Source organism: Passer domesticus, chromosome 1 (genome assembly GCF_036417665.1).
Source record: "Passer domesticus isolate bPasDom1 chromosome 1, bPasDom1.hap1, whole genome shotgun sequence".
NCBI lineage: Eukaryota > Metazoa > Chordata > Aves > Passeriformes > Passeridae > Passer > Passer domesticus.
The window spans coordinates 66,345,645-66,359,980 of NC_087474.1; the positions used below are offsets into that span (position 1 = coordinate 66,345,645).

The 14,336-nt window shown below is 38.0% G+C and overlaps 1 long non-coding RNA gene across 1 annotated transcript in view; it reads right to left on the reverse strand.

Annotated features, from left to right (window-relative positions):
- Positions 1–630: 630 nt before the first annotated feature.
- The window catches only part of LOC135301543 (uncharacterized), a 29,623-nt gene continuing 15,917 nt past the window's right edge, over positions 631–14,336 (reverse strand). The window contains exons 3-5 of the long non-coding RNA XR_010363290.1: positions 12,326–12,550; positions 5,627–5,739; positions 631–2,349 (exon numbers count right to left, since the gene is read on the reverse strand). This is a non-coding gene — a long non-coding RNA (uncharacterized LOC135301543). The remainder of the gene's footprint in view (positions 2,350–5,626; positions 5,740–12,325; positions 12,551–14,336) is intronic.

Below are 14,336 nucleotides of genomic sequence, written 5' to 3' on the forward strand. Positions count from 1 at the left end.
CATTTTGGACCTATGTTACAGGTAGATTGTCTCTAGCTCTGGCTTTTGCAGTTCCTCATTGGACTTCTTGTATTGACCCTAGATGTGACTTATTACTTCATCCTGGATGAATTATCCCTGGATTGCCAACAGATCCTGTAACTACCTCTGGTTTGGCTCAGCTCAGAGCTGGCAGAAACCCTCTCAGTGAGGCCCCAACCTGCACTGGGGTCACTTGCTTGGCGCCCTCACAGAGTAGCCCTATTTGTGCTGCTCAGCGATGGGATGGCTTCTGCTCTCCCCAGGCAACCTGTGGTACTGCTGTTGACATGGAGCAGATACAAAAGAAGATAATCTCCTTTTCTGTGTGATCTAACCATATTTTACTCTTGTGACTATGCTCATGGAGCTGGCCATGTTCTCTGTGCCATCACTGTATTGGAAAATTAAAAAAAAAAAAGGCACAGAAAACTAAAATACCTGACTGCAACAAAGCAGTACACTGAAATGGCAAGATCATCCAATAAGAGGAAAGAGGGCATGTAGGACGAATAAGCGCTATCACATTCTTCTTTATAATTTTTGATACTTTGTATCCAAAACTTTATCTCTTCTACTAGGAAGACCTTGTAGAACTTTTGTTGACCCTGCTTCTTCTATGATGATATTAGATTAAGGAATAAAATAGTTCCCATAACCTACAGAAAATTTAAACATTTTCAAAAAGACCTTTTTCACAAACCAGGGAAAAAATAAAGTCAGAATATACAAAATGTTCATGATGTAGAAATCCTTTCTTAAATATCCAAAGCATTTTTTTTATTCCCAGACAACCATAACATTCTACTTCAATGAGAATTGTTTTGCATTTTAGCTACCTTAAGAATGAGACTTTAAAAAAAATCACTTTCTACTACAAAGCTGGAATTTTTAAGTTCAGCAATTGCAAACAGGAGTTTTACAAAACCAGATTTTTTTTTCTGTTAAGTTATTCATATGTTTACACATATGCTGCCAGTAGGTGAACTCTATTTTATACCACCAGACTTTCTCAAGACCCTGTGAAAATAGCTTAAGGCAACCACCTCAGCAGTGACAGCTCCAGAGTGGAATCAAGCATTTAAAAATTAGTTTGAATGGCAAATATTAGAGATGCTGGAGACACAAGAGCTGTACTGTAGTCCCCAAATGACCACAACTAACAGTCACAGGCAAAGAATAAAGCAGTTTGCCAAGTACTTGCACAAGAAGCCTCATCTTTATAGAGAAATACAAACCCAATGCCATGTTTCTTGTGTGAAAAGGAATCCCTTTGATATGCTATTATTTGACATTTCTATGGCAATATCTATTCAAATATTTCATAAATGTGCCAATTTCTCTCCTGAGGAGAATATATAATAAAAATCCATCAATGAACAAATCAGATCGGGGGAAAAAAGAGGCAAACAAATAAAGAATTTCAAGATCCTGAGCAGTCTTTTCAGTCAGAGGCTAGATATCCCTTTAAAAAGATAAATATATAGATAAATATAGATAAATATATTTTAACTTTCTGGATTTTTTTTCTTGGTTGGTTTTTGATTAGGTTTTGCTCCTCCTCTTCAGCAGTCCATGCAGCCAATCTCAGATCAAATTTCTTTTGTAAAGCTTCTGGTGAAAGTTTTTTCAGGGTTTGGGCTGACATTGCAGTTTCTTTGGGATCTTGTCTCCGTTGCCATGAGGGAAAAGAAAATAGTCTTTTGCAGACCATATTTTTAATTATTATCTTTGTTATTTTTAAAGTGTTATTTATTATTCAAAGTGCTTTTTTGGAATCCTGCTGTATTTGAGTTGCATTCAAGGCCTGTCAGTTAGGAATAAAAACTGGCAGTTGAAAGAGCCACTGTTAGCTTTTAGAAAGGTTACCCATCCTTTACCTCCTTCTGTGAAAAAATACAACACGCAGGAACTGGGAGGCTAGGAGGCTAAACCACCTGTACTCTTTACTTATCATGACTGATACCATGGTGGCTCTCTCCCACATGGCAGTGCTGCATCATTAACATAGAAGTGTGCTGAGAAAAACAGAACCAAAATGCCACAAGTAACACCACAATAATTCCAAAGGGGTGAGTTTTCACAAATCTTAGTTTTCAGTAACTAAATGCAAATATGAAATATTAATTTATACATTCATTCTCCAGAAAAACACACTCATGTAATTTGAGAAGCAGCAGTGTTTACAGAAGAAGGAATAGGAATCAGAACTTCTCTAACAGATTAATAATCATCAGGAAGTGGTTTGGTGAAGTGATGTTGTTTTGGCAAAACATAAGCTATCAACTTCAGTGTAGAACATCCTTTTACTTTTCAAGTCTTTGTTTATACCTGAAAGAAATAAAAGGGCAAACATAATTTCTATCGTGAATAAAAATAAAAATATTCCTTCTCTAGACCAAATAGTATTCTATACATAGATTTTAAAAAAGCACTCAACATTTTATAAAATTATATGCCAGCTGTTGTGGGGTGGAAAATCCCTGTAGTACCTAAGGGTTGGAAAGTACTCTTTGTTGTTGTTACTTGAAATAACAACTTGGGTTTTTTGACAACAGTTGCAACCAGTTGTTCTTTGTTTTGGTCTTTTGTTTGTTTGCTTGTTTTCTTTAATGAAGCTTTAGCCTTTAAACAAAAGGCTTTTTTGGTGTGTGGTTCCAAATAGAAAAAAAGTAGGGAAATTGTCTTCATGTAATTTGAGGAGAATCATCCTGTGTTACTTTGTTGCTGGATGCTAGTTGGAGTGTAGCAAACAATCTGTCACCTCCTTTTCTTTCTTTGCCACAAGCATTACCATAAAAATGTATCACATGGGTTAAAGAGTTTGTTCTTATTACAGATTTTACGATTAAAATATACTCTATAACAAGACAACCTGAGTTTTTTCAAATAAATTTTCATTGTTTCCTTCAAATATCTCAGGGTATATATGCCATAAAGGCTGATCATGTGTCATAGGTTAAGAAGGAAGTGAGTTTTTTGGTAGGTTGTGGTCAAACCAATCAGTGCTTGGATTTGAATATTGGCACCTGGTTTGGCCACTGAAGGTATGGACCACCTCTGAGAACACAGAGGGTTAAAAGCAAGAACTCCCAGGAGAATTCTCTCTTGGTCCCAGTCTGTGAAGGAGGTCAGAGCTCCCCTGCCCAGCCAGGGCTGGGTGGGGGAAGGGAAGCCATGCGGCTGGGTGAGGGAGGCTCGGGCAGAGGAGGGGGGTGAAGGCCTTGCAAGATGGAAGGGTGGAGGAGCCCTGAGAAGCATTGAGAAGCATTGGGCCCCCCACTCCTACCCCCTGGGGGAGAGAGAGAGGGAGAGAGAGAGAGAGTGCCTGTGGTGCCTTGAGGTTTGATATCATGCTGGCAGCACGGCCGGCCAGAAGTGCATGATGCGGCATCCCTCCATGTGAGTTCTGGGCAGACAGAGGCAAAGATTTTAACCCCTTTCTAGAATAATGGAAACCTTACAAATACTGATCTTCCTGAATCTGAATGAGGAGAGAGAGATGAAGCAGGAGGAAATGAGCAAGTGTGACAGAAGTTGGTGCATGTGAGGAATGTTAGAAGAGGTGAGAAGAATCCTAGGTTAAGAGGTGATGGAGTGGCTTTGGGCTGGACTCTTTCTTGTATGGCCATGGACAAACCCATGTTTTTCCTGTGACACAGAGACTGCATTTAGGGGGAGGCAATGCCTTGAAGCCAAAGATAGTGGTGAAGCAGTGGCGAGAACAGAGATGGCTGAGGAGGGTGTGGGATGCCCTCTGTCTTCACAGAGAGGAAGATCTCTGTTCATGAGGCACCTCGGCCCCAGGCGGTGAAATCTGGGGGGGACTGGTGTCCCAAAGTTGAGAGACTGCTGCTTTTGGAACTGGGTGGGGCATCTTTAAAAGGGGAACCCTAAAAGCAGTCCTGGCTCGTGTCCAGTGGTGAGAGCACTGCACATGGAGGGAAGAAGTCACAAGGGCAGATGTCCTCCAGGCAGTGCTATGAGTGACATGGAAAAACAAGAGTTGTGTTTCCAGGGGAAGCCTGTGGTGCAAGGGGAGACTCCTCTCCCCCTGATGGACTTGAGAGTCGATTATCTAAGGTGTGGTGGTGGACTGAAAGTTGATTATCTGAGAAATGGTGACACTGTGGAAATCTATGGTGTTATTTCATGCTGTGGAGGAAATGGGGGGGAGGAGGAGGAATGTATTTGGAGGGTTTTCATTCTTAATTTGGTGTCTGTTCCTTTTTAGATATTGTAATTAATAAAGTTTGTTTCTTAAGTTGGAGCCTGCTTTGCTCTGTTCCTGATCACATCTCACAGAAGCCACTAGGGAAAACATATTTTCATGGGGGGCACTGGCATTGTGCCAGCCTCAAACCATGACATTGTGAAACATATTGCAAACAAAATCCCATTTGTTTTTAAAAGTGCCTATTTATTTCATGTACTATTGAGCATTTTCATTATATAGTTTTCATACAAAAGTTGGGAGATGAGACTAGATTTTTACAAAGTCCTGCTTTGGAACTGTGGGACTCGAGAGTTTCTAGTCCTCCAGATGACAAGGTTAGAATAGTCTGTGTGGGCTAGACTATTTATGAAGTAACAGAGTTTTACAAAAATAAGTATTTTGAGCCTGGCAATAAAATCACCAGAAGGGGACAAGTGAGAAAAGAATTAGTGGAAGTCCAGAAACACACAGAGAAATGTATATGTGTCATGTTCAGAGCAGTAACTACAGGTACTGTGGCTTTTTCATTATTTTTCTAAGGGCTAAAGCATATAAGTTCCTTATATAAAGAACATAATGTCTTGTGTTAAATAAAAAAAATCAAAATTGCATGTAATGGTAATTTTTCTATTTTTTAGCTGACTATGGAAACACAAAGTGACTTGCAATCACAAAAACTGTGCTGTGTGCTTGACATCCCCAGTTTGCTGTTGACAAAGTTTTACACATATTTCATCTTGATGATGGCGAAGAGTTTATGTAGGACAGAATTACCAACAACTCTTTCCTTTCCTTTTGGGCCCTGTTCAATGTCTTTAGCTTTCAATTTATTTCCTGTTTCAAACTGTAGTGTGCAATTTCCTGTCTTAAAGGGGAAAAGCTTTTGGTGGAACAGATGCATATAGTAGGAATATCTTGAGTCTACTATTCACACCTAAATCTGTTACAAATGATGAATTGAATTTGTGGTTTAATGACTTTATAAATGGCATGTCAGAATTAGAATTTTATCCTTCTTACCTAGTAAGGCACACTTAACTTCACTAGAGTTAGAAATAACTATTGTGGTTTTTTTTTTCCGAGTAAACACTTTCAAAATTGTTTCAAACTAGCCTGCTTTGATCAGGATACATTTTCTGTGAATGCTGCTATAATATACTTTCAATGACATAAATATGTACAAAGTAAAACTATAAAAGATGTGTTATCTTGTCATTTTCCTTGAACAATATTCAGCAGTTCCAAAGCCCTCATTTGTGCTGGAAAGACTGAGTTGTGCATGTGAATAAATATTGATACTGAAGAGTAAAAAATTTACATTTAATCAAATGTCTTTAGCTTTTCTGGACATAAGAAGGCAGAATCAATGACAATTTGGCTATGTTTACTTACCTCAGAGTCCAAATTCAAGTAAATATAACGAAACAATCAGTCAAACTTGCCACAGAAACTTTCACTGGCAGTTTCTCACAACAACTTTTTTCTCCTTTGTCAGGTAGCTCCACCTGTGTCAACCAAAAAAAAACCAGTTTGAGCATTAGGGTCAAACCACATTTTTAGACTTTTCTCAATTATTGTCCTTGCCTATGGCAGGGGTGTTGGAACTAGATGATCTTTAAGGCCCCTTTTCAGTCCAAAGCATTCTATGATTCTGTGATTCTATGTATGTATGGTTTGTACTTTCATCCATGCTTTTGAATTATTTCAATTATTTTGTGATTAAAATTGAAAAATAAAAGCAGTAATAGGCTGATAGCATCTAGTGATATGTTGCATTAACTCTGAAAGATTGTGTTTTTTCTGCAGCATCTAAATCCCACTACTCATTGTTGTAATACTTAATTCCAGTTAACATCCTGTTATAATAACTGTATGTATTATTTGAATAATGTCATTATGTATTAAGATGCTTTTTATAATTTATTCCTTTACCATCCTGACTACTGCTACAATTTTATTCTCATTACCACAGTATGATTTTTATTGCTCAGAATTACACAAAAAATATTATACTTAATTTTAAGAGAAAGCAATTTCTTCTTTAAAGGTTGATTTATACTCTGGGATAATAAATTGAAGGGAAAAAAATTCAAGCACCTTTCAAATTCTCAAATTCAGAAATTTTGTTGAACATGCATCAGTATATATTGTGATAAAAAAATAACATAAACATGAAGTTATTTGTACATAAAACAATATTTCTGTCTTCACCATTCCAAAAGGAGCAGATGATTTCTCACTACCATCTTCGGGGATTTAAATAAAGGTCCAAAACTAGAAATGTAGGATCACAGCGTGCTCAGAAGAGAGAGGCAGATGTCTACAGAATTTATTTGAGGGTACCACTGTTGCAAAACTAGCTGTTGACTCCTTCCAGCACTCTAAATAACTTCTTGGAGATAGAAACCTTTTTAAGATGATGGTGGTGAGACAGTGGCACAGGCTGCCTAGAGAACTTGTGGATGCCCCATACTTAGAAGTGTTCAAGGTCAGGTTAAATAGGACTTTGAGGAAACTGGTCTAATGAAAGATGCCCTGTGGCACGGGAATTGTACTAGATGATTTTTGAAGATCCCTTCCAGTCTAAAACTTTTAATGATTCTATAAGTCTTTTAATTCAACTCTATTTTTATAAGTAATAAATTAATTTTCCCCAAATTGAGTCTGCTTTGCTCATGATGGTATTTCATACTTGATTTCCTTGTCTATATCTTGATGTGCAAGCTTTTGTTTATCTCATTTCTCCCCCTGTCCTCTTGAAGACGGGGAGTGAGAGAGTGACTCTGTAGACTGGCAGCCAGCCAAGATCAACCCACAATATTTCTTATAAACAGACCAAATTAACCTTAACTGATATGGCTGGAATTATAAGCTTCAAACAAAATTTTGTCTGCAAAATATTAGTAAGAGTTTTGCTTTTATATTAATAAACTTCTGTTGCTTGTCATGTCTCTATTTTAACTAATCAGTTGTGCCTTATCATTTTCGTTAGAAAAGGTTGCACCTTTACTCTCTGTTGGGAGCTTTACCACCCATATTGTGATTAATTAATATTGTCTGGCATAAAGAAAATCCTTAAGGAAATCCTTAAGTACTTGATGACAGTCTCTCTATAATTTTTGTATGATGAAGCTGGGGAAAACTATTTAATCATGTGGCTGTATGTAATGTCACTGAATGAACCTACATCAAGAAACATAATTAAGATTAGCAAGCATTTTAATTTAAGTAGTCACTTTCTATCAGTAGTCTTTAAAACAAAAACAAACAAGCAAAAAAACCAACCAACCAACCAAACAAACAAAAATGAAAAAAACCATCCCAAAACAGCAATGTCTATGCTTTTATAAACATCCAGGAAAAAAAGCCAGTGAAATTCTAAAGAAATTTCAAAGCTAGGGAACACAATTTCATGAAATTGTCTAGTATCCTCTAAAATTCATATGAACCTTCAATTTCAGGATTCTCCTAATGTTTTTCCTAATATGGTTTGTTGGGTTAAAAGCCTTGTGGGGGTCCAGTTTGGTTAGCTCTGGACCCTGGCTTCACCAACAAGGACAAAAAGAAAAGACGGGAGGCGCGCTTCTTCTTGGGACAAATCTCCCACAACTTTGTTGTGGAACACCTCCAGGGGAGAGTCTGGGAGAGAGGTAATGGTGTCCAGGAAAAGAAAGATAAAGAATGGCTCATGGCGGGAGATTTTAAACCCAGAGAAGAGGGGCGGATGAGAGGGGCCACAGCCAATGGGATACAACTGATGGGAGGGGCGAGACGAGGGAGTTACCCAGACTAAGACCGCCACAGGGCTTCAAGGAGAGGGGGTAATGGAACAAACCCCCTCAGTGCAAAATACCAATCACACAGTGCAAAATAATAACTAAAGAAACTACTTAGTGCAATACAACAATGGTTGTTTCTTCTCATGAGGAGAATGATGCTGTGGAATTTTTGTATGTATTTGTATACACTCAGCTTTTTCCTTTGGGCACTTTTATAATTCTAAAATGTTTCAGATGCATAATTTTATTCTTAAAATTGTATACATGTGAAAAGAAGCAAAAAGGCTTATAGCGAATGTTCAAGTTAAAACAGCCTCCAGGCATGTTTTAGATTACTCCACATTGCTGTAGCCAATGTTTATACCAGCTGTACTTATTGCACCTTTTCTCTGTAAAAGACGGGCAAAACCAAAACATCTTAAAACTTATATATTGGAGAGATTCACCTAATTTGAGTCCATGTACCTCCTGCCATTTATTTTAGATTCTTTATGAGTAGAAACAGAATGAGTGTTGAATTGAATGCATGTAGACAGAATTATTTCACTGAGAAAAGCATATGATAGCAGGTGCCTGGAAAAATTGCTATGACGTGCTGAGGAAGACATGAAAACTGCATTCTGTCACATAAATTAGGATGCAGAGAATATGAATTTTATTTCTCATATCCAGTCTTTTTTTCCCATAGCTGATTTGCAGGGTATGTTTCCAGGGAATTGAAAAAATGTATTGGCAAGGAGAGGGTGAAAACAGATTTTTTTCTCAATAGAAAGTGTCACGTATATTGAATTCCACGTACAGGAATTCAGGAACAGGCAAATATTAAAAGGTTTGACTTAGATCTTCTCTCTTTCATTTGAGGACTGATTCAAATCTGCCTAAGCAAATGGGAATAAACAATCAGTGTTCTGTGGTTCAGTTCTTTATAAAATCCTTTCATGTAAGACTCTCAATATAATTTACTCACCGCTTTTATTACATACACTGGGCCTTCAAAAATTAGGCTGATTGCAATGCAAATATGCAGTTTTGGATGCCCATATTTTTCAACTGGTTCTTTCATCCAAAACCTTGAAGCATGATTTTCAGGAGCATAATTTTAGATCATGTCATTTGAATAAATTTTTAGTTCTTCTGTTGAGTGTCTTCACTTTCAAAGCCAGGATTTTCTTGAATTCTAAGCATACAAATGAAGTATTGGCCTAGAGAAACTATTTTTAGGCTTGCATGACTAATTTACATGTTCAGTAAAGACCACAAGTACAGACAACATCTCTCAAACATTAAGCTAGCATAAGAATGGGTATGCAAGAAGGTATGTGTATAAGTTCAGTTACTACTGAGGTTACCTACTGGTTGCAAAAACATCAGTATTAACCTAATTAAACATGCAATTCATCTCTTCAACCACAGTTTTATAGTTATTTCATAAGTCATCATACCCAGTGCTATTGGAAAAGTCAGACCCTCTCTTTAATCACGTATAAGAGTAAAACCTTTGTACCTTAAGAGTGGAGGTGAAGCATGCCATCTCCTCTTAGAAGCCACAGCTCTGTTTCTTTCCTACCCTGGACAAAGACAGAAGCTGCCCAGCACAGCACAACTTTATCATGAAAGCTGTGCTCTGTGTGGTAGCTCTAAGAAGAGTTTAGTTGCATCTAATTCTGTAAGGAGAGAGTTGTTGCTCTGCTAGGGAGGGAGGGCAGAATTTCACAGGGACTGTTAGAAAGCATCCCTAGATGAGTTCCTTCCTAGGATAGTACTACACTGATATTAAGTATTTGCTTTCAGAATATCTCTTGTTTCAAAATTTCTTTGACTGGGTGAGTTATTTTTAAGTTCCAAGACATTACACTGCTTTGTAACCCACATAGCTTCTGTCTACAGTTCTGAGTTTATTATGATATTCAGTAGTTGTTAAAACACTGTGACGAGATATATAAAATTTTTGTGAAATTGAGTCTCTAAGGGAATCATATGTTTCATCTGAGACGTGGACAAGACATACAAAAATTAAGGGAAGCTATTCCTTCTCTCCCTGTGCCTGTATTTCCTATCACTCACACACACATCACTAACAAAATTTTTATCCTACAGATAATTTGAAGGCATTGCTATTCTTTTGTTAATGTAAGAAAAGTGAGTTTAAAAATACATATAGTAAAGAGTTTAGTTTTATTTGATATACCAAAAGCTAAGGTTGCATTGCTAGCAAGTCTTCATCGTATCTGAATAAGCACATTTGGTTCGCAGCTCCTCAGAGAGATAATTCACTGAAGAAAAATGAATTTCAATGGCCTCAGCAGATGTTTGAAGTTCTGCATGTATGGGAACTGAATAAATATTTGCATGAATAGGGAGTGTTATTACCAAGGATTTATCAGTCAAATTTTACTTATTGGTACCTTACTAATATTGGTAAAGATAACAGGACTTTTAAATATTCAAAGTCAGAATAAAAACCTTTAGGAAATCTAAGAGTTACACATAACAAATATGAAATCTTTCAAACAAAGCAACTTTCGGAACTTATAGGAAACCTTTAGGGCAAGTCACTTGAAGCAACAGGGATGGCAATGCTTCTTGTAATAATTGTTATCAGGCAGATCGTGATTAGTCTGTGCATCATCCTACACTCAACCCCACAGTGTTGTTATATGCTACCTGTTATGAAAAGACAGAGTTGTTCAGAAATAAAAACAGGGCTCCTGCATTGCCTTCCACCAAATTCTCCTCCTCCTCTGTCAGACCTGATGTTGTGGTTTAACCCCAGCCAACAACTAAGTACCACACAAGCTGATCACGTAATCTTCACTTCCTCCCCATGTTGAAGAGGAGAATAAAAGAAAAATCTCTTAAGTAAGAACAATTTGAGAATTGAAATAAACAAACAAACAAAAATTAAAAGCCAAACAAAACCAAAAAAACCATTCCCCCCCCGCATCCCCCCCCTTCAAAAAAACCAACCTCAATTTCTGTATTGAGCATGACATTTTATGGTATGGAATATCACTTTGGTCAGTTCGGGTCAGCTGCCCTGGGCATGCTCCTTGCAGCTCCTTGTGCAGCTCCTCACTGACAGAATACAGGAAAACTGAAAAGTCTTTGACTCAGGATAAGCTCTACCAAGCAACAACTACAATATCAGTGCATTATGAACATTATTCAATTACTGAATCCAAAATACAGCACTGTACAAGCTACTAAGAGCAGAACTCTGTCCCAGCTGAAAACAGAATACCTGTAGATAGTAAGGCATCCAAATAAAGAGTAAGACTGTTATATTCAACTCTATCTCATGTATTTAATTTGTTCTGCCATTGTCCACAATCTTGCAATTAGATTTTAACTCTTTGAAAAGGACAGTAGAACAAAACAGCATTTTACTCTAAGGATAATAGAACAGAGTAACATAGCCTTGGAGAAGAAGATAAAGAATGTAACTTTTAAAGTTGTACAAGACAAGCAGGATGCCAGCTCATCTCTTGGCTAACCAAGTTATGCAACACAATTATATTGTGCTTACTCAAAAGTGGGGTTTGAGGAACAAAAGGACCCGTAAAATAAAGTAATACATATGCATCAAGGGCATGGGGAGAGCTAAGGAATATGCAATCAAAGTGTGTGATGAAAACTCTGTTCACCTGGCACTTGGCACACTTGATTAGAAGGATCCTCTGAATGACCAGCTCACTGCAATAAAGAATGTCTGCATCTTAATATTCAAAACTATGTTAGAAAATTTCTATCTAGCCAATTTTGATATCAGCTTCAAGTCTGAAAGTTACAATTCTGCATGCAGCTTGAATTCAGAGCTCTTAAAATCTTCTCAAATGTAATTAATTCCATCACCAGTGATGTCTTAGAGTAATGGGCTATAGTATTTCACTGGCAGATAATGCCCTAATCCTAATATTTCATGGCTCTTGATAATAAATGCTGTCCACCAGGTGGTGTAAACTTTGTGTCCATAGGGAAGCACAAAGACAGAGCTATTGCTTTAAAGAAATTGGTTATTCAGAGCAAGTGGGGATTTTCCAGATCTCTCCTGGCATACAGCAAAGTAAATATTCCCAGTTTTAAACAATTACCTTTTCTTATTATTCAGGTCTTATTTTGTATAATAAGCTGTAGTGACCATGGAGGCTTTTCTATATAAATTATCAGACTTGAGGTAGAAAAATCTGTGATTGTTTTGAAAAGCAGGGGTTTCTGAATTTTCTTTGAGAACAGCACATTTTTTTTGTTTGAATGGTTACCCATGCACTTATAAAAGATGAGCTTAAAATTCTTCACAGAGACAAGATCTTACCATTCCAGCCCCAGGAGAAGTGGCAAGAGCAGTGCTATAGCATGTGTCATCATTTTCCTAATGTAGCTCCTAAAGCCAGTATCCACAGGTCCTGATAAGGGATGTCTGATGTTTTCTCCCTAGTAGTTTTCTTTTTCCATTTCCCTAGACATTTTTGACATTGAGAATTTTTGTTTGTGGGTTTCCACTGTCTAGGAGATGGGGTATAAGCCTTTTCAGCAGAAACTGTGAAAAGGAGAAAGAGAGAAAATGAGTAAGAAATTGAAATGACAGCTTTGGTGATGGCTTTTTGTTCATCTAGTCAACTGTACTATAGTGCTGTTGAGTGAGCAGTTTCCACTGTACCTCAGAAAAAATATGAAAGAGCAATGAGTATGTATTTCTTTCCTCCTTGTAGTTTTGCATATGATGTTTTTAGTGGTTTTTCAACTTACTGAAATAAAATTGTTACCATATGTTCCTTATAACAGAAGTTGTTGTTGTCTATGAAGTTTTAAGGTAGTAGTATATATAAAAACGTCAGCCTTTAACCTTCCATGATACCACAAATAACCTAAGAGAAAAGTATCAGTATGAAAAGCTCCTATCATGTCTTGCTGGTTTCAATTTTTACTCTTCTTGTATCTATTCAACTAGATCAATACAGTATAAAACCAGTTGTGTACATGCATTTTAAACTGATTTACAAATACACCTCTTTGTGTCTCACACTTACATTTTGAAGACTGTATAGAGTTATAGGATTAGGAAATCATTTGAGCTGGAAGAGACCTTAAAAATAATTTAGGTCCAACACCCCTGTGTTGGTCAGGGATGCCTTTCACTAGACCAAATTGCTCAGAGCCCCGCCCTACCTAGATTTAAACACTTTCAGGGATGGGGCATCCACAGGTTCTCTGGGCAACATCTGCTACCTCATCACCCTCATAGTAAAGAATATTTTCCTAATATCTAATCTAAACCTACTCTGTCAGTTTGAAGCCATTCTCCCTTGTTCTGTCACTACATGCTCTTGTAAAAATCCTTTTATATGTTTTTTGTAGGCTACCTTCAGGTACTGAAAGGCTGTTGTTATATTGCCCATAAGGTTTCTCTTTTCCCAGCTGAACAAACCCAGTTCTGTCAGCCATTCCTGAAAAGAGAGGTGCTCCATCCCTCTAATCCATGGTCCTCTTCTGGGTGCTCTCCAACAGGGTCGTGTGCTGGGGACCCCAGAGCTGGATGCAGCAATGGAGGTGGGGGCTCACCAGAGCAGAGTAGAGGGGAAGAATCATGTCATTTATCCACCACTGCACCCAAGTCCTTCTCAGCAGATCTGCTCTCAATCTGTTCATTCCTTGGCCTGTACTGACAGCAGGGCTTGCCCTGACCCATAGGCAGCATCTTGCACTTGGCCTTGTTAAACCTCATGAAATTCCTGTGGGCCCACTTCTCGAGCTTGTCCGGGTCCCTCTGGATCCTGTCCTTTGAGTGTGCACCACTCAGCTTGGTGCACTAGCTGGATGTACTTTATCCCTTTGTCTATGTCATTAATGAATACGCTAAATAACACTGGCCTCAATACAGATCCCAGAGGGACACCACTTTTTAGTTATGTCCATTGAGACTCTGAACCATTTACCCTCTGGATGTGACCATACAACCACTTTCTTATCCATCTAGCAGTCAACTCATCAAATCACTTTCTCTCCAATTTAGCAAGAAGAACGTGGTGGCAGTGTGAAAAGCTTTACAGAAATCCAGATTAATGACACCTGTACCCTTCTCTTGCCCACTTATGTAGTCACTCCATCACAGAAAGCCACTAGCGTGGTCAGGTGGGACTTGCCCTAGATGAAGCTGTACTGGCTGTCCCAAATCAGCTCCCTGTTCTCTATGTGCCTTAGCATAGCTTCTAGGAGGCCCTATTCCAGGATCTTCCCAGACAGAGGTGAGGCTGAGAGGCCAGTAGTTCCCAGGGTCAACCTTTTTTGCCATTTTTAAAGATTAGTACAATTTTTCCCCTTTTCCA